The sequence below is a fragment of the Rhinopithecus bieti genome, unplaced genomic scaffold (assembly GCF_001698545.2).
Source record: "Rhinopithecus bieti isolate Rb0 unplaced genomic scaffold, ASM169854v2 scaffold_12640, whole genome shotgun sequence".
NCBI lineage: Eukaryota > Metazoa > Chordata > Mammalia > Primates > Cercopithecidae > Rhinopithecus > Rhinopithecus bieti.
The window spans coordinates 605,382-626,981 of NW_016807406.1; the positions used below are offsets into that span (position 1 = coordinate 605,382).

Sequence of the window (21,600 nt, forward strand, 5' to 3'; positions counted from 1 at the left end):
TTCTGAGAGAACCAGATTTCAGGCCTAGCCTGTCACATATATAACAGATGTCTCTGTAGTTCTGGGTGTGCAATGAGTACATGCTGCCAATCTACTTTTAACCATTCTATTTGTGTTCTTCTTTAAAATGAGATAGAGTGATCATTTCCAGTTATACAGTGAGTTTTATCCAAGAATCTCCAAAGGATAGCACATTAATTCTTACTACACTGGCTGAGATGAGGGTTAGGGTTGCAATATAATAATTTTTAGGCAGGGAAACTGAGGCATAAAAGAGTATAGTGAGTAGATCATGTTTAGGAAATTTAGAATTTGTGTGTCTTTGTCTAAAGCTAATGTGGGAAAATACTAATATCATGGTGGGAAAACTCAGTAGACTCTATATTAACCAAATAGTGAAAATTAGTATCACTAGTGATAAGACATACTGGCCCCGTGTGCCCTTTGATAAGGTGCACTGAGAGGAACATAATACTCTTCTGTGGTATCTTGCCAACAATGCATGACCTCAATTTAAAAAAAGAGTAAACATCAGACAGTTGAGTAATATTCTACAACAAAATTAACTAGTAGTTTTCAAAAGTGCCAGGATCATAAAGGGCAGGCAAAGGCCCAGGAACTGGCACAGACTCAAGAAGAGTAAGAAGAAATGAATGCTATAAATAATGCGAGATTGTGGATTGCAGCCTGGACATTATGGAAAAACTGGTAAACTCCTAATAAGGTCTATTGTTTAGTTAATGTGTTGTACCAACGTCAGTTTTCTGGTTTTGGTGACCATACTATACTTATGTGCAATATTAACATTAGTAAAATCAGAGTGAAGGGCATATGGAAACACTGATGTTTTTGCAACTTTTCTGCAAGTATATAATTATTTTAAAATAAAGCCAGTTGTGCATAAATAATTTCCTAGCTTGAAAATCAGAGTTTTAATATCTTTTGTTTTACAACAGTGGAGCTATCCTCCTTGAAAGACATGTACATACAGCATGCCATTGCAGACGTTATATTTATAGTTTGCTGCAGCATTTCCAGAAGAAGTTCAAGGATCATAAAAGTTTGCCCACAGAAGACAAGCTAGTCATAGGAAAAATTATGTGAAAAAATAAATTCTGAATTCCCAAGATGCAATCAATATAGTCAATGTTGTTACTTTGTTATGATTTAATTAAAATTAGACTGCTGAATAGTCAAACTTAGGTATGAAAAGAACCAAGGTTACCGTGCATTTTTTTTTTTTTTTTTTTTTTTTTTTTTTAGATAGTCTTGCTTTTGTCACTCAGGCTGGAGTGCAGGTGGCGCAATCTCGCTCACTGCAGCTTCCACCTCCCAGGTTCATGCCATTCTCCTGCCTCAGCCTCCCGAGTAGCTGGGACTACAGGCGCCCGCCACCACGCCTGGCAAATTTGTTTTGTATTTTTGTTAAAGACGGGGTTTCACCGTGTTAGCCAGGATGAGTCTCGATTCTCCTGACCTCGTGATCTGCCATGCCTCGGCCTCTCAAAGTTGCTGGGCGTGAGCCACCATGCCTGGCCTACCATGCATATTAATGAAGAAAAAAATAAAGGCAGAATTTTGTATTTCTTGTATGCTAAAAATGCAGCATGCAGGTTTCCCCTAAATTTCGTATTTACTACTAGTGTAAGCTCCTTGCAATGCAATGTGAGATCTATGTATAAAAATATAAAAGTGGGAATAACTGTTAACACTACATTTTAGCTTTGTTTGTGTCTTTTCCTGACATCAAATTTCATCCTTGAATTAGCAGTCTAGGCCTATTGTTGGTAGGAGAAACTGCAGTAATTTTAGTTATCTGTGGAAACTAAGAAATAGTTGAATCATCTGGGAAAAAAAAATCTGAGGATAGAATCCTAATTAGTGATAACATGAATTTTGAGACTGAGGTTATTTCAGAGATCTGGCAAAGGACAAAGAAAAAACATAAATAGTTTAAGTTGCTTTAGGAAAATTCAATTTCATGATTTGTTAAAGATCCATGCCTACATACAGTTTTTCTTTTCTTGCCTACCAGCCCCTCTCTTACTACATCTTAGCTGCAAATTTCAAGACAGCATTTTCAAGTTTAGAAAAAACTTTGTTCCATTTCTTTTCAACATCTGACCCTCCACCAACAACCTCAACAGCCACTAACTAAACTACATACATCCTTAAGTTTGGACCTTAGAAGTTGTTTCTAAGCAGTGTTGAGTAGACATTCCTCATATGGTTAGAATACAGGAAAAATATAGAAATCACATTTCCAAATAATATATGTATTATATACATATACACATGCATATATATAATGTGATTTTATATACGTTTGTGTGTGTATGTGTGTATATGTGTATTTATACACACATATGTAAAATTTATATGTGTATACATATATAAATTTATATATGCACACATATAAAAAATTTACCAGGGCCAAGCTGTTAACAATATAATTTGTTCTGTGGAAGAAAAAGGTTTATAAAAAACCTACTTGTTTATAAAAAACCTACTTCTCATCCTTTTCAATGCCTCAGTGTGCTAGACTAGATAAGGTGTGAATATTTCATATACAGTAAACACAACATTATGCTGCATTCTGATTGAGGATAACTTCCTGAAGTATCTCATGCATTTGTAAGTAAACTATACAGGTTCACAAGGACAGACAGGGTGTGTAATTAAACGTTTGCATATTTGTATGCCCACCAGTTCTGCTGTCTTAAAACAGATGTTAAGGTGAGGCTCTTCTTGGTTAATTGCTGTTGTCAAGGAAAATGCCGAGGTTTGCCTCCACGTTTCCTTCAGGTATAAAACTCAGGCTAGCCTCTTAGTGCCAATTTTTGTTTTGCTATAAATACAAAATAAAGCCTCCTTTGAAGTTTTAGAAAACACTCTAAAATTATTCCCTCTTTATGATTTTCCAATAACCCCAAATGGAAAGACAGTTTAATGTTTACACTAGCAAACAGATGGTTTCAGGGAAAAAAAATTACCTAGTTCTGGGTTTCTTGTCATAAGGTAGGAGTCTTGAGAGCACCTTATCTGTCTAAGGGATGAACCTGGGGTAATAGGTTACTCATGGCAGATTCCCTGGGAAAGCTTTATAGCAGCTTAAGAAATTTTCACTTCTGAGCAGGCTGCCCCTCCAGGCCATTCTCCACACTCCAGCCACAGCTATATTACCATAGTACAACGCTGACCAAAAAAACCTCCAACTTTCCACCTACCTTACATACTTTTACAAAGTCAGTAAAGACCTGCTTAATCCAACTCTCACCGATCTCTACAGCATAAATCTATATTAGAGTAGTACTATGCATTTGCTTGATACATCAGGGAATCTTGTCTCCTTACCTTTGTATCTGCTGTTCCCCTGTCTCTCCCCTTCTGTGATTAGCTTCAAATTTGTAGCTTAGATGAACTCCAGCTAAAAGCTTTCTCTGATTTCATAATAACAGTTTAGTACTTCTCATAAGTGCTTTGACAGCATCCAGAATTTCTCTTATTAGAGAAGTTATCACATAATATTCTAACCTTTGTCTTTATGTCTTTGTTAGTATCAATGCCTTAAAGGGAGAGACACAGTCTCTCTCATTCATTAATCAGTGTGCTTGGAAAATATCATACCTGGTAAATATATGTTGAACTGATTTAAACTATAATGGATTTAATTACCAAGGAAAAAGCAGAGTAAGGCCAACAGCTCAAATGGTTGTCAGGAGATACTGTGCTGGAACCTAAGAAAGGACTAATCAGAAAATTATCCAGAACCATTGAAGGTGGTTAGTATTTTTCCTAGTTACCTTTGTGGATAAGTGACTCACGAAGTTGACTCAGGGATTTAAGAAGATATTTCAATAAAGATATGCATATGACAATCTATATAGATATCTAAATTACTAGTTTGGAAACTTGTTTCTAAATCACAGATACTCAAATTATCTAATATGACAAAAAGAATTTCAAGGTCACACGTGTTTTGGGGAACTGAGTCAGCCAACAGAGACAGATCACTTTACTGTAAGATGTCTTACAGCCTTTAATAAGATGACGTTGAATTTCAGTGTATAAGAAGAGAGGTATTTTGTGCAGTGTTTCCCAGATTTACTTTTTCATCTATGAAAATCCTATTGGACAATTGTTCTTCAGAACTCATTTGGGGACCTCATTTGGTGCTCCTGTCATGTTTAGCAATGACTAGGAAACTATGAGCTTTGGCAAAATCCCTTACAAATTATGGCCTAAAGGCCAAATCCCAGATCCTAAGGCCAAAATCTAACATCTATTTTGTAAGTAATACTGGAACACATCAATGCTTGCTGATTTTGGCATTGCCTATGACTGCTTTTGTGATACTATAGCAGAGGCAAGTAGTGTGACAAAAATCATATGGCCCATAAAATATATATATATATGTGTGTGTGTGTGTGTGTGTATACACACTACCTACCCATTTACAAGAAAACTTTGCTGATCCTCAATTTTCAGTAACTTTTTTTGTTGTTGTTCTCAAGCTTTAATTTACAAGTCTTCTCTGGGTGTAACAAAATCAGCTGGCCTTACTACTGATGTGTTACTCAAAATTACTGTACAAATGCAGGATTAAATGACCCACAAACTGGAGAAAGTATCACTGAGCTGACCAGTGGTACTTTGTAAAGTGCAATGTGAATGTGACCTAAGCAAAATATGTTTGGATTTTTTTTTTCTAAATCCTGTTTAAAAATTAATATATATTATAAAACTAGCAAGTCAAAACTTACAAATATAAACACATTTACCAAAAAGGAGTCTGAAACTAATACCTTAAAATACCTTATTTGGATAGATAATTTATTAAAACACTAAACATGCTAGAAATTATAGTGAAGACAACTGAATTTTTATTTGATCACTTGAATACATACTGGTATCCTAAAATACCTAAGGTACTTCATTATAAAGATTAATTTTGGCCAGACAGGAATAGAGCTGAACAAGGTATGTGATATAGATTAATTTAAATGAGATATCAATTCATATACAGTACACTGATTATTAAGATAACTTTTTTATTCCAGTTTGGTAGTTATGGAAAACGCATAGCTTTAACTCCTGGTAAAAATGAGTCTTTTGTGTTTCTCCAGCTGTTAATCCATACAGCTAAACTAACTCATCTATTGGTTTGGTTCAAGACATATTCAATATCATTTTCTAAGTGGCTAGAATCAACCTGTTTGATCATTAGTTTAATAGAAAACAGTGAAATGAAAAGAAATCATTCAGTTAATAGTAACTTTTGGTGATATAGCAGCAGAAATAAATATTTCCTCTCTTTCCATAATTCAGCAAAATTAGTTTGAAACCCAGTTTTCATATGCTTTTCTCTTCCTCATCCTTTTCAGCTTCCATCTCCCCCCAAAATACTGGAAGATATTAATACTGGTTTCTAGCTCTGGTCCCTTTTCCCCTGTGTGTTAGTAACCATCATATTTGGCATCTGATCCCTTAGGACACACTATTAAGTGCCTTTAGGCTCCTTTCAGAAGCCAAAGTTGGTATTGGAGTTTTGATACTTATTTCAAGGCAGTCCTTTGACTAGAGTTTTAAAATAAGGAACTTTGGTTTCCATATTCTTGTTCTTGAGATGAAAGGCCCAAATGCATCTTACATATTAACTTAAATGAATTCAACTATACGTGCTGTGAAAAAGAATAAAAACAAGCACATCAAAACATACCTACAGACATAGAACGCTGTAGATAGCACATGCCCTGGAAGGAGTGGTAGTTGGGACATACAAATCCAGTCCACCATTCTCATGGGAGGTTTCAGTTCTTGTGTCTCTCAAATAATGTGAGTGTCTCCCCAGGCTGAGTATGATTCTTCTCTTTAAAGATACAACAGTTTTTTTAAAACATGGTTCCTAAACTCAAGCCAATTACTTTGTGTGGTGTTTAATCAATAACCTGGTGACCGACCCCAAACCTGGAAGAAAATTTTGCTGTACGGAATCACTGTGAGTTGATACACTCGTCTCCAACTAAACACCATTGTTTTCCAGGGAAGACGTGTACTTGTCAAGGAGGTCAAATGGTCCCTAAGTACACACAGTGAGTGACTGACAGAGACTGACTGAAACTCCAGTCTCTGGATGCCTACTCAACACTTTACCATGTCGTAGCACTTCGCCTTCCTCACAGACCATCTGCAGTCAAATTTCACTGACTCTTCTGAACACATCCCCCAGTTTCCCTGGCATCCAACCACATTCCATCAAATTGGTTTTTCCATCCAGCAGCTTGCTGCATATTATACAGCCTGCATAGCTTTGTTTTGACAGTTTCCTTCGCCCCATACCTGCCTTTTAAAATAAAGTGTCCTCTCTTTGACACCTTCCAAAGAAATAGCTTTTCTAGATGTCCACAGATCAAAGTTACCACTTCTCTGAATAATAAATCACCTTTTCTGTGCCTTTCCAGGGCTACTTGTCAAATCCCAATTTTTAACTGCATATTAATTCCTTAATTAGCATGTAAGCTCTTTGAGGTTAGGTAGAGTCCATATGTTTTAAAATTTTGTTTCCCCCACAACATGATCAGCATTTTGCCTTGTACTCTGTAGGTACCAAACCTACGTTCCCTCATCTACAAGAGCAGACAAATGTTTCTGGTGACATCTGTATTTTCCAGAATTTATCCTTTAACCTTTTCTTTAAAAGTCAAAAGAATTGAAGTTGTTGTTGTTCTGTGAGCTCTCTGGAATTTTCCCTCATCTACAGTATTCCTAAAACATTTTTCCACTGGTTTCTACTGAAACACCTGAATGTTCTTGTTTTTTGTTTTGTTATGTTTGTAAAAGTATAAGTTTTAACAGACTGCAGCCTAGATATATGAACCCATTTAAGTGAGGCTTGGTGTTCCTTTATTCTGGTCTCACTTAAGATTCAGTTTACCTTAAGTATGTCTTATGCCTCACTTTATATATTGAGAAAATCATTTTCCTTAACAGAGTGGATAGCGAAGACAAATAGTTTTGTTCTCATGAAAAGAAAGAGAAGGTATCTTGTTTTAAGTAATGATCGGGTAGCAAGATATTCTGAATATCCATTTTATCCCATTTTATTTCTTCTCTGATACTTTACTGTTTCTCTAAGATGACAGCAATATTTAGGCTGCAAATGAAAGATTCTATTAATAACTAAAGAAAAAACCTTTAAAAAGCCATTGCAATTGAGGAATTCCTGTTAAATACACAAGACATTATGCATAATCCTCTAATAGAAACTGAGATGAGAGAAAAGTTATAAAAGCATTGATGACAAATATGTTTCCGTACATCACCATTAGGGAAGGTATTTTTTTACTTTTCTGCATTACTTAAAATCTTCACATGCCTAACAAACTGATGTTGCATGGGATTCACTCTGCTATTATTATTTTCAAAAATTATTAGGGCTTTTCCTTTTTTTCAAAAATCCTTTCACGATCATTACAAAGTATTAAGGTGATGAAAACCATTCCACTCACTCCCATCCTAACATAATTTAGGTGTTCATATAAATTTGTGCATCTTTGGCCATTACAAACTGTCTTGATCCATTATCATGTGGATAAATATAAGAAAATCTTGTGTGTATTTGTGTGTGCATGTGTAGGCCTACATACACTCAAGCACACACATGATATACAAACATATACCGCCACTTTTCTTCTCCTCCCATCCATAAAACATTTTGGATTTTTCCGCTGACATTCTTCTCTACTGAAAATACTGCATTAGACCTCAAAAAAAAAAAAATAAAAAAATACTATTTCTCAATCAGTAATGTTTTCCATTAAGTGATACCTTTCTCTGGTTCTGAAGGAATTAACTTAAACCTATACAACATGCTCCACAGACCTCTGAAATGAAAGGAAGCTAACAGATTCTGCTTGCTTTACACCTAGCATTTTTTTTATTACTATAAGTTCTGGGATACATGTGCAGAATGTGCAGGTTTGTTACATAGGTATACACATGCCATGGTGGTTTGCTGCACCCATCAACCTGTCATCTACATTAGGTATTTCTCCTACTGCTATACCTCCCCTAGTTCCCCACCCCCAACAAGCCCTGGTGTATGATGTTCCCCTCCCTGTGTCCATGTGTTCTCATTGTTCAACTCCCACTTATGAGTGAGAACATGTGGTGTTTGATTTTCTGTTCCTGTGTTATTTGGCTGAATGATGGTTTCCAGCTTCATCCATGTCCCTGCAAAGGACACGAACTCATCCTTTTTTATGGCTACATAGTATTTCATGGTGTATATGTGCCACATTTTCTTTAACCAATCTATCATTAATGGGCATTTAGGTTGGTTCCAACTCTTTGCTATTGTGAAATATTGCTGCAATAAACATACGTGTGCATGTGTCTTTATAGTAGAATGATTTATAATCCTTTGGGTATATATCCAGTAATGGGGTTGCTGGGTCAAATGGTATTTCTAGTTCTAGATCCTTGAGGAATCACCACACTATGTTTCACAATGGTTGAACTAGTTCGCACTCCCAACAGTGTAAAAGTGTTCCTATTTCTCCACATCCTCTCCAGCACCTGTTGTTTTCTGACCTTTTAATGATCACGATTCTAACTGGTGTGAGATGGTATCTCATTGTGGTTTTGATTTGCATTTCTCTAATGACCAGTGATGATGAGCTTTTTTTCACGTTTGTTGGCCGCATAAATGTCTCCTTCTGAGAAGTGTCTGTTCACCTAATATCTAAATTAAAAGAACTAGAGATGCAAGAGCAAACAAATTCAAAAGCTAGCAGAATACAAGAAATACCTAAGATCAGAGTAGAGCTGAAAAAGACAGACACATGAAAAACCCTTCAAAAAATCAATGAATCCAGTAGCTGGTTTTTTGAAAAGATTAAACAAATAGATAGACTACTAGCCAGAATAATAAAGAAGAAAAGAGAGAAGAATCAAATAGACACAATAAAAAAATGACAAAGGGGATGCAACCACTGATCCCACAGAAATACAAACTACTATCAGAGAATACTATAAACACCCCTACACAAATAAACTAGAAAATTGAGAAGAAATGGATAAATTCCTGGACATATACATGGTCCCAAGACAAAACCAGGAAGAAGTTGAATACCTGAATAGACCAATAACAAGTTTTGAAATTGAAGCAGTAATTAATAGCCTACCAACCAAAAGAAGCCCAGGACCAGACAGATTTACAGCCGAATTCTACCAGAAGTACAAAGAGGAGCTGGTACCATTCCTTCTGAAACTATTCCAAGTAACAGGAAAAGAAGGACTTCTCCCTAACTGATTTTATGAGGCCAACATCATCCTGATACCAAAACCTTGCAGAAACACAACAAAAAAAGAAAATTTCAGGCCAATATCCCTGATGAACATCAATGTGAAAATCCTCAATAAAATACTGGCAAAAGGAATCCAGCAGCACATCAAAAGCTTATCCACCACAGTCAAGTTGGCTTCATCCCTGGGATGCATGGCTGGTTCAGTATACACAAATCAATCAATGTAATCCACCACATAAACAGAATCAATGACAAAACTACNGGCCAACATCATCCTGATACCAAAACCTTGCAGAAACACAACAAAAAAAGAAAATTTCAGGCCAATATCCCTGATGAACATCAATGTGAAAATCCTCAATAAAATACTGGCAAAAGGAATCCAGCAGCACATCAAAAAGCTTATCCACCACAGTCAAGTTGGCTTCATCCCTGGGATGCATGGCTGGTTCAGTATACACAAATCAATCAATGTAATCCACCACATAAACAGAATCAATGACAAAAACTACCTGATTATCTCAATAGATGCAGAAAAGGTCTTCGATAAAATTCAACATCTCTTCATGTTAAAAACTCTCAATAAACTAGGTATTGATGGAACATATCTCAAAATAATAAGAGCTATTTATGACAAACCCATAGCCAATATCATACTGAATGGGCAAAAGTTGGAAGCATTCCCTTTGAAAACTGGCACAAGACAAGGATGCCTCTCTCACCATTCCTATTCAACATAGTATTGGAAGTCATGGCCAGGGCAATCAGGCAAGAGAAAGAAATAAAGGGTATTCAAACAGGAAGACAGGAAGTCCAATTTTCTCTGTTTGCAGATGACATGATTGTGTATTTAGAAACCTCATCATCTCAGCCCCACATTTCCGTAAGCTGATAAGCAACTTCAGCACATTCACAGGATACAAAATCAATGTGCAAAATCACAAGTATTCCTATACACCAAAAATAGACAAACAGAGAGCCAAATCATGAGTTAACTCCCATTCATAATTGCTACAAAGAGAGTAAAACATCTAGGAATATAACTTACAAGGGATGCAAAGACCTCTTCAAGGAGAACTACAAACCACTGCTCAAAGAAATAAGAGAGGACACAAACAAAAGGAAAAACATTCCATGCTCATGGATATGAAGAATCAATATCATGAAAATGGCCATAGTGCCCAAAGTAATTTATAGATTCAATACTATCCCCATCAAGCCAGCATTGACTTTCTCCACAGAATTTGAAAATACTACTTCAAATTTCACATAGAACCAAAAAAGAGCCCATATAGCCAAGGCAATCCTAAGCAAAAAGAACAAAGCTGGAGGTATCACGCTACCTGACTTCAAAGTATACTACAAGGCTACAGTAACCAAAACAGCATGGTACTGGTAACAAAACAGATATATAGACCAATAGAGTGGAACACAGGCCTCAGAAATAATGCCACACATCTACAACCATCTGATCTTTGACAAACCTGACCAAAACAACCAATGGAGAAAGGATTCCCTATTTAATAAATGGTGTTGAGAAAATTGGCTAGCCATATGCAGAAAACTGAATCTGGACCCCTTCCTTACACCTTACACAAAAATTAACTCAAGATTAATTAAAGACTTAAATGTAAGACCTAAAACCATAAAAATCATAGAAGAAAATCTAGGCAATACTATTCAGGACATAGGCATGGGCAAAGACTTCATGACTAAAACACCAAAAGCAATGACAACAAAAGCCAAAATTGACAAATGGGATCTAATTACAGTAAAGAGCTTCTGCATAGCAAAGAAACTATCATCAAGGTGAACAGGCAACCTACAGAATGGGAGAAAAACTTTTGCAATCTATCTGTCGACAAAGGGCTAATAATCTATCTGAGAAAGGGCTAATACCCAGAATCTACAAGGAACCTAAACAAATTTACAAGAATAAAACAACCCCATCAAAAAGTGGGTGAAGGATATGAACAGAATAGATACACCTAGCATTTTCTATTCATAGTTATTTTGTTTTCATTTTTGTCTTCTTTAGTTAGCTTTAATACACATGTCTCTATGAAAAGAAGGAATAATTTCTTGGAGATTTGTGGATTTTGGACAGTATCATGAGACACATGATGGTTATTAAGTTCTCTTTGGACTTAAAGATAAATGAAAATTCACTTTGTTTCATGGTCCTCTTGATTTTAAACTTCTAAAGGAGGTTCAGAATTTGTTGTTGCCATGTATACTCTGGTGAATGAAGCTATCCTCCCTAGGCATTTGACTCTTAACTCTTTTTCTAGTTGAGCCTCTCTGGAATCCCAGGTCCCAAATTTCTAAATGCTTACTGAATATGTCTTCATGAATCATTCCACTATATTCATTAAAAATTATCTCATGGCCAGGCATGATGGCTTACGCCTGTAATTCCAGTACTTTGGGAGGCTAAGGCAGGTGGATCACCTGAGGTCAGGAGTTTGAGACCAGCCTGGCCAACATGGCGAAACCCCGTCTTTACTAAAAATACAAATATTAGCTGGGTATGGTGGTGCGTGCCTGTAATCCCAGCTACTCGAGGGAGGCTGTGGCAGGAGAACTGCTTGAATGCAGGGGCGGAGGTTGCAGTGTGCAGAGATGGTGCCATTGTACTCCAGCCTGGTAGACAAGAACAAGACTCTGTCTCAAAAAAAAAAAAAAAAAAAAAAAAATTATCTCATACAAAGCCCTGATCTCTTCTCTGTAACCCAGGTCTATCAAATTTACCCATATTTCAGTAAAGTTATACCACATTCTTCCAGCTATCCAGGCTAGAAGACCTGGAGTTTTTGTTAATTTCTCACGAAGTTTAGCTTTCTCATTCCCTTTATTTTTATCACCCACATCAAATCTGTAGCTAAGCTTTTCCACTGGCATGTCTTAAATTTGTCTTAGATGTTCTGGTGCAGATTAATCAATATTACATGGAATCTATCAAGTACTCAATAAAAGTTAACTACTATCATCATCATACTTAATGATTTTACATTTTCTTGCTTTTACTTTTGTAAAATGTAATGCACTTTTGTGCATGCTAGAATATCTGCTTGGGATGAAATTGGTGAAATCTTACCAATCCTTTAAAATCCTGATCAAATTCATTTTCTTCCATTTATCTTAAAGGCCAGGATAGCCCATGGCCATCTCTTCTTCTTCTACTCTGCTAGAGTATTTATTATTCCTGTTACCAATCGAATCAATATCTGTACTTAATTGAACTGATATTTGTCTTTTACATTGGCACTTTGTTCATATTTTGTTTTTTTTTTTTAATTTTCATTTTGGGTTCAGGAGTACATGTGCAGGTTAACGAACATGTTATATAGGTAAACTGTGTGTCATGGGGGTTTGGTGTACAGATTATTTCATCATGCATATAATAAGCAAAGTACCAAACACTTTTTTCTGATTTTCCACCTAGTCACATTCTCCACCCTCAAGTAGGCCCCAGTGTCTATTGTTCCCCTCTTTGTGTCCATGTGTTCACTTGTAAGTAACAATATGCAGTACTCAGTTTTCTGTTCCTGCAATTAGTTTGGTTAGGATGATGGCCTCTAGCTCCATCCATGTTGCTGTAAAGGGCATTATCTTGTGTGTGTGTGTGTGTGGTTTTTTGTTTGTTTGTTTGTTTGTTTTTGGGGGGGGCTGCATAGTATTCTATTGTGTATGTGTACCACATTTTCTTTATCCAGTCTACTGTTGATAGGCATTTAAGTTGATTCTATGTCTTTGCTATTGTGAATAGTGCTGCAATGAACGTGTGTTTAGGGCAGAATGATTTATATTCGTTTGGGTATATAACCTGTAATGGGATTGCTGGGTCAAACGCTAATTCTGTTTTAAGTTCTTTGACAAATCACCACACTGCTCTCCGTAATGGTTGAACTAATTTACATTCCCACCAGCAGTGTATAAGCATTCCCTTTTTTACTGCAACCTTGCCAGCATCTGTTATTTTTGGACCTTTTCATAATAGCTATTTTGACTGGTGTGAGATAGTATCTCATTGTGATTTTGATTTGCATTAATGTAATGATTAGTGATGTTGAGCATTTTTTCATATGCTTGTTGGCTGTATGTATGTCTTCTTTTGAAAAGTGTCTGTTCGTGTCTTTGGAATTAAAAGGCACAGAATGGCAAGTTGGATAATAAAGCAAGACCAAATGATATGCTGCCATCAAGAGAGGCCTATCTCACATGCAATAACACTCATGGGCTTAAGATAAAGTGATGGAAGAAAATCTACCAAGCAAATGGAAAATAGAAAAAAAAAAATGAAGAAGTTGCTATCCTAATTTCAGACAAAACAGACTTTATACCAGCAAATATGAAAAAGACAAAAAAAGGCTTTACATAACAGTAAAGGGTTCAATTCAATAAGTGGAGCTAACTACCGTAAATATATATGCAACCAACACAACAGCTAGATTCATAAAGCACGTTCTTAGAGACCTATCAAGAGACTTGTATTTCCACACAACAATAGTGGGAGACTTCAACACCCCACTGACAGCATTAGACAGATAATTGAGGTAGAAAATTAACAAAAATATTCAGGACCTGATCTCAACACTTGACCAAATGGACCCGAAAGACATCTACAGCACTCTCTAACCCAAAACAACAGAGTACATATTCTCAACTCCACATGACACATACTCTAAATTTGACCACACAATTGGACATAAAACAATCTTCAGGCAAATGCAAAAAACACAAAATCATAGCAACCACACGTTCAGCCTACAGCACAACAAAAACAGAAATTAATCCTAAGAAAATCTCTGAAACCCATACAATTACCTGGAAATTAAACAACCTGCTTTTAAAAGACTTTTGGGTAGATAACGAAATTAAGGCAAAAATCAAGAAATTCCTTGAAACTAATAAGAACAAAGATACAACATATCACAATCTCTGGCACACAGCTAAGACAATGTTAAGAGAAAAGTTTATAGCAATAAACACCCATATAAAAAATTGAAAAAGATCTCAAATTAACAACCTAACATCACAACTAGCGGAAATATAGAAGAAAGAACAAACTAAACATAAAGCTAGCAGAAGACAAGAAATAACCAAAATCAGAGCTGAACTGAAGGAAACTGAGATGAGAAAAACCACACAAAAGATCAATGAATCCAGGAACTAGTTCTTTGAAAATATTAAGAAGATGAATAGACTGCTAGCTAGACTAATTAAAAAAAAAAAAAAAAAAAAAGAGCAGAGATCCAAGTAAACACATCTAGAAATGACAAAGGGGACATTACCACTGACCCCGCAGAAATACAAAAAACCCTCAGGGACTACCATGAACACCTCAATGCACACAAACTAGAAACTCTAGAATAAATGGATAAGACCCTAGACACATACAATCTCCCGAAACTGAACCAGGAAGAAACTGAATCCTGTACTTTGTTTTCTTTTCCCAGTTAGAAGTTTCTTGAGGACGGAAACTCATATTGTTTTTATTCAATCACAATGTATCCTCCTATTTTGTGTATCCTACCAGAATATCTAGCACAGTATACCTTAAAGGTGCTTAAAACATTTGTTGATTTCTTGATTACTGGCAATATTGTATTCAACTATTTTTGGTGAGACCAAGTTTGTTTAAAAATATACTTGGATTATTGGACGGCCACAGTCTGCTTATGATTGCATAAGAACAATCTTTCTTCCCATGTTCTCCAAGGAGGACTAAGGCACTGAGGAGTGTGTCTCCATCATTTACCAAAATACTTATGACTGATGCATGAATAATTATAAAAGATGGAGACACCACTGGCTATCATGAGACAATCATGAATATTGGCGCTTTGGGTCTGAGAAGGATTTAATTTTATTTGTTAGGATTACAGATAGTATCAGGTTCTTGATGTGTAAGTGTGAATTTATAAAAATATGTAGCTAAAGCAAGAAAGGTTTCTGAATTAACAAATTAACAATAAGGATTCTCTTATGTGTATGTTCTTGGAGGAAAAAAGAAGACAGATATATCCAAAATGTCTATGTCTACCACAAAGTTCAATGTCTACCACAGACGCTTGTTGCTTATTTACCTTCATACCAAGACAGCTCTTGATCAAATTTTTTTTAACTCACTGTGCAGAAATCAACCACGTAACATTTGTCTTATTGTATGCAAGTAAAAGAACACTTAAAACAACTTAAATTCTCAACCTATAATATAAAGTTAAATAATGTATTAACTAATAGAGAAAATACCATAGTGATTCTTAATTAAGTCTTGGACCATTTGTGAACATAGCAAAGGGTTTTCTTTTTCTGTCTCTCCCATGAACTCTCTATAGCATCTAAATGCATACCGAGGAAAGAGAAATGAGGTGGCAGAGATGGAGCAATGAAATTGTCTTTTTTTGGCTCCCTATTATCCCTACTGAAGCTAAAAATCAAAGAAGCTGTGAAGTCTGTGAGCTCTAGTTGGCCTATGGTATCCCCAAAGATGAATGCACAGCAAAGTCCAGTGCTAAACCCTTATTCACTGTAATGCCTTCCCAGGGTCCAAATCCCAGGTGACCCAGAGCTCTGGCTAAGTGGAACAAGCACTAAGATGGAAACACTTGATTACACTTGGACTCCCGCAACTGCCTCTCCAGCATGCTTTATTATTTGTTTATTAAATGGTTTCCCTCTGGGTTTTATTTTTAAAGGTTGCTTCTGAATCTGAGTGCTTTAAGTGAACAGCTCTGTCTTCACCCAGTGACTCTTTCAAGCATAAGGTTAGGTGCTTAGTTCTTTATTACAGCTGCAATAATACTAGAGTTCTGTTCCTTTCAGGCCAAATTATATCCTCTGTTACTTTTCAAACTAACGGTAGCCATTGAACTATATATTTCCTGTAATTGATAAAATATAGGTTTCCCAGAGCAATGAATAACTAAATAAACTGTAAAGATTTATCTTGGTGTATCCTACGGCATGTCCATGTATACAATCTGGCTGTGACCTTTCATAAAATTCATCTGTGTTAATGCTGATGATTTCTATTTCTATTCTATTAATGCATGTTCAATATAGTGGTAACAGAATGGGTGGAAATGTTTCTTTTCAAGGCCACCATGAATACAACATAAGCCTGATCAGTTGTTTTCTGATCTTCTAGCTCCATAGAGAGAACTGAGTCCCCTTACTGAATCTGGTTCCACTATCTGGCCCAGGAAACATGCCACTCACTCCCCAGAACAGCTAACACAACAACATTTTGCCTTCTTCCATTTGACTCAAGTGGCAATTTTGCCAGTTCATTTATGAGAGAAGAGGAAGTGCCACAAAGCATCTCTATGATGACAGAAGCCTCATGCTGTGAGTTGATCTTGCCACCCTGAAATGAATCTGGAAATATTTGTACCTTAATCTCCTGCAGAAATAAACCTTCCAGAGCTCTCGATCTGACATTCAGCAAAATTTGTACTGTATCAGCGGTTGCTAGGCACACTGTTAGGAATAGAAAGAAAATGCAGAAGCTTAAATCCTGTGTCTTGGAGATTATTTCTTGTGTATATTCTTTGCAGAAGATTTTCTGGTGCTAGTTCATTACTGAGATTCTGTCTCCTATCCTGTACTATTCTCTCTTGGCTATTTCTCTTCCTTTAGCCTTAAATCACAGCTCACAATCAAACCTTTTAACCTGAGTCCATGGAAGTCCTGTTTTGCTTATCTGACTATTAGAGATTTTCAAAATGTAATTGCAGACTTCTTATTTATCCAGGAGATAAGAATGGTGGCTGAGAGGCCAGTTGGCTGCAGCTATTTCAGTCAGTCCTACTTCTAGCATCTTTGCTGATCTTATCAAGAAGAGCTACTCCCCACATAATTTAACCGGCTGTTGTGTCCAGGCTAAAAATAAAAATGATGTCTCTAATGTGGTGGCAGAAGGCAAGGGGCACTGTGCTACTGACCCAAAGGTAGATTGATACCTGCAGAGTGTCCTGTACCAGGTCACTGTATACAGTGGTAGTTAGTTTTAATGGCCTACATGTAGTCTCTACATTGCTGGTTTAAAATATTTGGAAACACCTGTGCAGCGCCTTTTAGTTTCACAACTCAGTTCCACAGAGATAAATATTAGAGTTGCCAAGGTCAGTGGCCCTTCCTAATGGTTCCCAGAGAGCCAGTCAAGATGGCGTCTCCACTCACTGCAAGCTAATTAAGAGTTGAAGAAGGCCTCCAACACAGTGGCACCAGTACAGCCTCCCTCAGCACATATTTTTGCCCTTGGCAGTCTGAGAACAATCTGACATACACTCTGGTAGATGTTACTGTGCTTGCTGCAGCAAATTTAAGTGACTCTACCCTTTGCCATTGACTGCCAATTAATTTTAATCCAAATGTCTTGGAGAGGTTATGTCAGATATCCTGAGAAAATGATATGTGACAAAAGTAGGATAAACAGTGTCATGAACAGTGAATAGTCTTAAAATTCCAGAGTTTACCTTCTATTGTACCTACTTTAGGGAGAAGGAAGCTTTACTAAGTGCTATCAGAATTTTATATCAACCCTGCCTATCCTGTATGATTCGTTAATATGGAAAAAAACTGTTTTTCTCTTGACTTACTTTCAAAACAATGTGCATAATAGTACACTGAGAGGGTTTGTTGACATAGAAAAGTGCTGAATACATAAACGACTGTATGGTTTAATACTGTCTATTTTTTATAGCTTCACCTCACTCCAGAAAAAGAAAGAATTAAGGAAAGTGCCCTAGAATGCCCATCTCCACATTTCCAGTAACTGTTAGCCAAAGTTGCCCTGTGCAAGTGCAACACCTGATGTGAAGGTACTATACTTAAGATTTTACAAAATTCAAATGAATTTAAGGGTGCAAACAAATAATTTCCCAAACACCCTAAATCTGGTCCCAAGACCCAGAAGATAGCTGAAGAAAGCTAGGAGATTAGACTAGGAAATATGGACTTGGGTGTAAGTTCCAGCTAGGTAATGAGTAAAGAAATCTCATAAGCCTCAGTTTACTCATATACAAAACAGATGCTTTGAAATCCTAATATGTTTTTCAATATTTCTGTACTCTCCAATATAACATCACAGGTACAATTGCTTCCATTGTCAATTTGACAATATTTGCTGCTTCCCTTCTTCCTACCTGATCCTTTTATCTCCTCTCTATTAATTGGCAAATAAACAGAAAAATTAAGTAAGCACAGGGTTTAAACTACTTTATAAACATTGGATCAAGACAAATAAAATACATTAAGACATTGTTAAAAAAATGTACTTTTCCTTGTAATTGGACCCTGAATATTTTTGCCTCACGATTAAAGATTATGAAACTATTTAATAACTATACTTCTATATATTATGTGTGAACATGATCCACATTAGGATTTCCATAGACAATGAATAAATCATACTGAAACACCTACTACTTTTTAAAATGAAGTGTCCATAGCAGTAGGCAATATCTTATGGCATCCAGTACTGGAGTAGAAGCAGAACAAAAAAAATTATATTCCCCCACCGTCTTTTCTCCTGTCTGCTCTTCAACCACACCCACCCCTCCACTCTCTCAGTTGACTGATTTCTGTTTTCCTGCAAGAGAAATTAACACTCCATGCCCACGAGACACATGCCTCTAAACTAGCTGTTTGGAGACTCTGCTGGATGGTGCCAAGCAACATGATGCAATTCTATGTAACCAAACCTTGGGTGCATGTTACCATTCAACCACACACACCTACCCTCAAGTTTGTTATTAATCACAAAAGGAAATAAACTTCCAAAGGGAGGCAAATAAATTATATGGCTAGTAATTTATGATCGTTTCTATGGATGGGTTTCACAACCCCAATTTTTTATATCATCTATTAGTTGGCTGAAAAAATATTTGCTGATACACACACACAACACTGAAGATGCAGATTGTGGCATATTATCTTGTCCTCTGCCATTTTCATTTTAATAATAGATTACCTGTATTATTAAAAGTTATTCTCTCAGTATCATTATTGAGTCTGCATGGAAAAAAATTAGAATAACTCTTGAGTTCCCCCCTAGCTCTAACACTGCAAGAGTTGAGTAATCACTGGCATTTTATAGTATGCAAAGCAGCATTTTCTTGAGGCAAACTGTTTCCAATCCTGAATATCAGTTATCATAAGGGAAAAAAATACCACTTTATCTCAAATATTTCATATCATCTTTGAAGTACGTAGATGTTCAACATTAGGTAGCAAAGCTCGGAAATCTGTTTACTTGTAACATTAATTTCATTTGTTTTCCTTTATTGTGAAAAAGATTAAAAAAAAATCAAGTTCATAAAACTAGAACATCTCATTGATTTTTGCATCAACCCTCTGTGGCAAAGGACAAAAAGTCAAAGTTTGCTTTCCAAGTGTAAATAACATGGACTGCTTATTATATTGAATCTCTTTGGGATTTATACCTAGGGCATTTCCAAATACTTTTGTTCTCAAGATTATTATCATAAGTGGAGATTAAGGAAAAAATAATTAAGTTGGTAAACTAAGAAAAATCTTATTTGTTTCCAACACACATGTCTCAAAAGAAATTAGTGCCAATTGACAGAGAATTAAAAGACAAAGAATTAGGTTGCAGGAATGGGGAAAGATGAGGTTCATATCAACAGCTAAAGCATTCACCTGATAAAGGACACAATATATTCAGAAAATCAGAATTCTGATTACTAAAATTTAGCATTAAATTGAATCTTATCCCTACATTACTGTTTTATATACTGCTGATTTATGCTAATTTCAAGAATAAATTGCCAACCTAAATTAGTCAATTTCACTATCATCTTACTTATGGATAATCCTTATGAAAATAATGACAGAAGATCAACAAAGTTTCATAACCTTTGACCTATCCTTATGGTTAGGATAGTTATAGGTTCCTCAGCACAAATTCCAATAGCTTAAAGCTAAAAAAAACTAAATGTTCAATAATGGGTAGTAGTTACATCAGTAGTATTTTGGGCCCATATATTTGATGGGTAATTGTATGGGGATTCCAAATATTCCATAAAGGTACCATAAAAGCAAATCTATGTATAACATATTAAGTAATAAATCAAATTAAAGAACATGGTGGGTGTATGTCTGTGTGTGCATATATATGTATATTAGAAATACATAAAATGCATGCACATTGGGGAAAACAAGGCAGGAATACATAAGAAAAATAACTGCCATGAGGAATGATTATATTCTATTTCTTTGTTATTCATTCCTGTTTTTAAAAATTAGCCAATTTAAAACTTTATAATAACATAAAATATAAGTATATAAAATAGCAGTTATGAAAGTTAACAAGTACAATCAATAGTTCCAAATTTAAACCAGATTACACCACCACTCTGCAGAATTTTTAACTATTAATACAAATTAGAGACAAATTAGTATATTAATGTATATCAAAGTGAATAGATTAACATTTTTTAATTTGGGAAATAACTATATACATTAAAACTATTAGAAATAACATAGAAACATATTTACTGACACAGAAGAATATCCAAAATGCATTGCCAAGTACATAAAAAATAGTTTATGCAATGCTGGGGAAAAGGATTAATCCCAGAGTTTACTCCATGACTTTGTTAGGGCTGCTGTAACACAGTAACATAAACTGAGTGACTTAAGCAAGAGAAATGTATCATGCCAAAGTTCTGAAGACTAGAAGTCTGAGATCAAAGTGTCAGTGGGGCCATGTTCCCTCTGAAGGCACTAGCAAAAGGTCTCTTTCTATTTAGCTTCTGATAGTTTCCTGGTTTGTGCAGAATAACTCCAGTCTTCACATGGTGTTTTCCCTGTGTGTCTATTTGCGTCCAAATTTCCCCTTTTTATAAGGACACCAGTCATATGACATTAGGGATCCACCATACTTCTACATGATATCACCTTAAGTAATTATACCTGCAATATCCTTATTTACAAATAAGGTCACAGTCAGGTATACTGGGAGTTAGGCCTTCAAAATGGATGAATTTTTGGGGCAGGGGGAGGAGCACAATTCATTCTATACAGTGTACCTATGGGAAGAGACTTGATGGGAGGGAAGGAGTTTCATTCCACTTCCAGAAGGGGTATTATTGGAGATGTACCATCAATTACTTTGTTTTCAGCTTGCTCACTTCTGCAGAAGGATAAGTAACTGAAGTAAATATTTATGATGGGTGGATATGTGGATGAATGAATAAATGGATGGATGAATAGGAATTTTTTAGTTCATCTTTCTAAAAAGTCTCATGATCTTGGTCCATAA

General features: G+C 35.9%; 1 protein-coding gene across 7 annotated transcripts in view; it reads right to left on the minus strand.

Annotated features, from left to right (window-relative positions):
- The window catches only part of CNTN4 (contactin 4), a 1,016,652-nt gene that overhangs the window by 536,047 nt on the left and 459,005 nt on the right, over positions 1 to 21,600 (minus strand). For 2 of the 7 annotated variants that reach the window (XM_017881661.1, XM_017881657.1), the window contains exon 5: positions 16,708 to 16,793. The exons of the other annotated variants lie outside the window; for them this stretch is intronic. The gene's annotated coding sequence lies outside the window, so the exon portion shown is untranslated. The remainder of the gene's footprint in view (positions 1 to 16,707; positions 16,794 to 21,600) is intronic. 7 annotated transcript variants of the gene reach the window in all.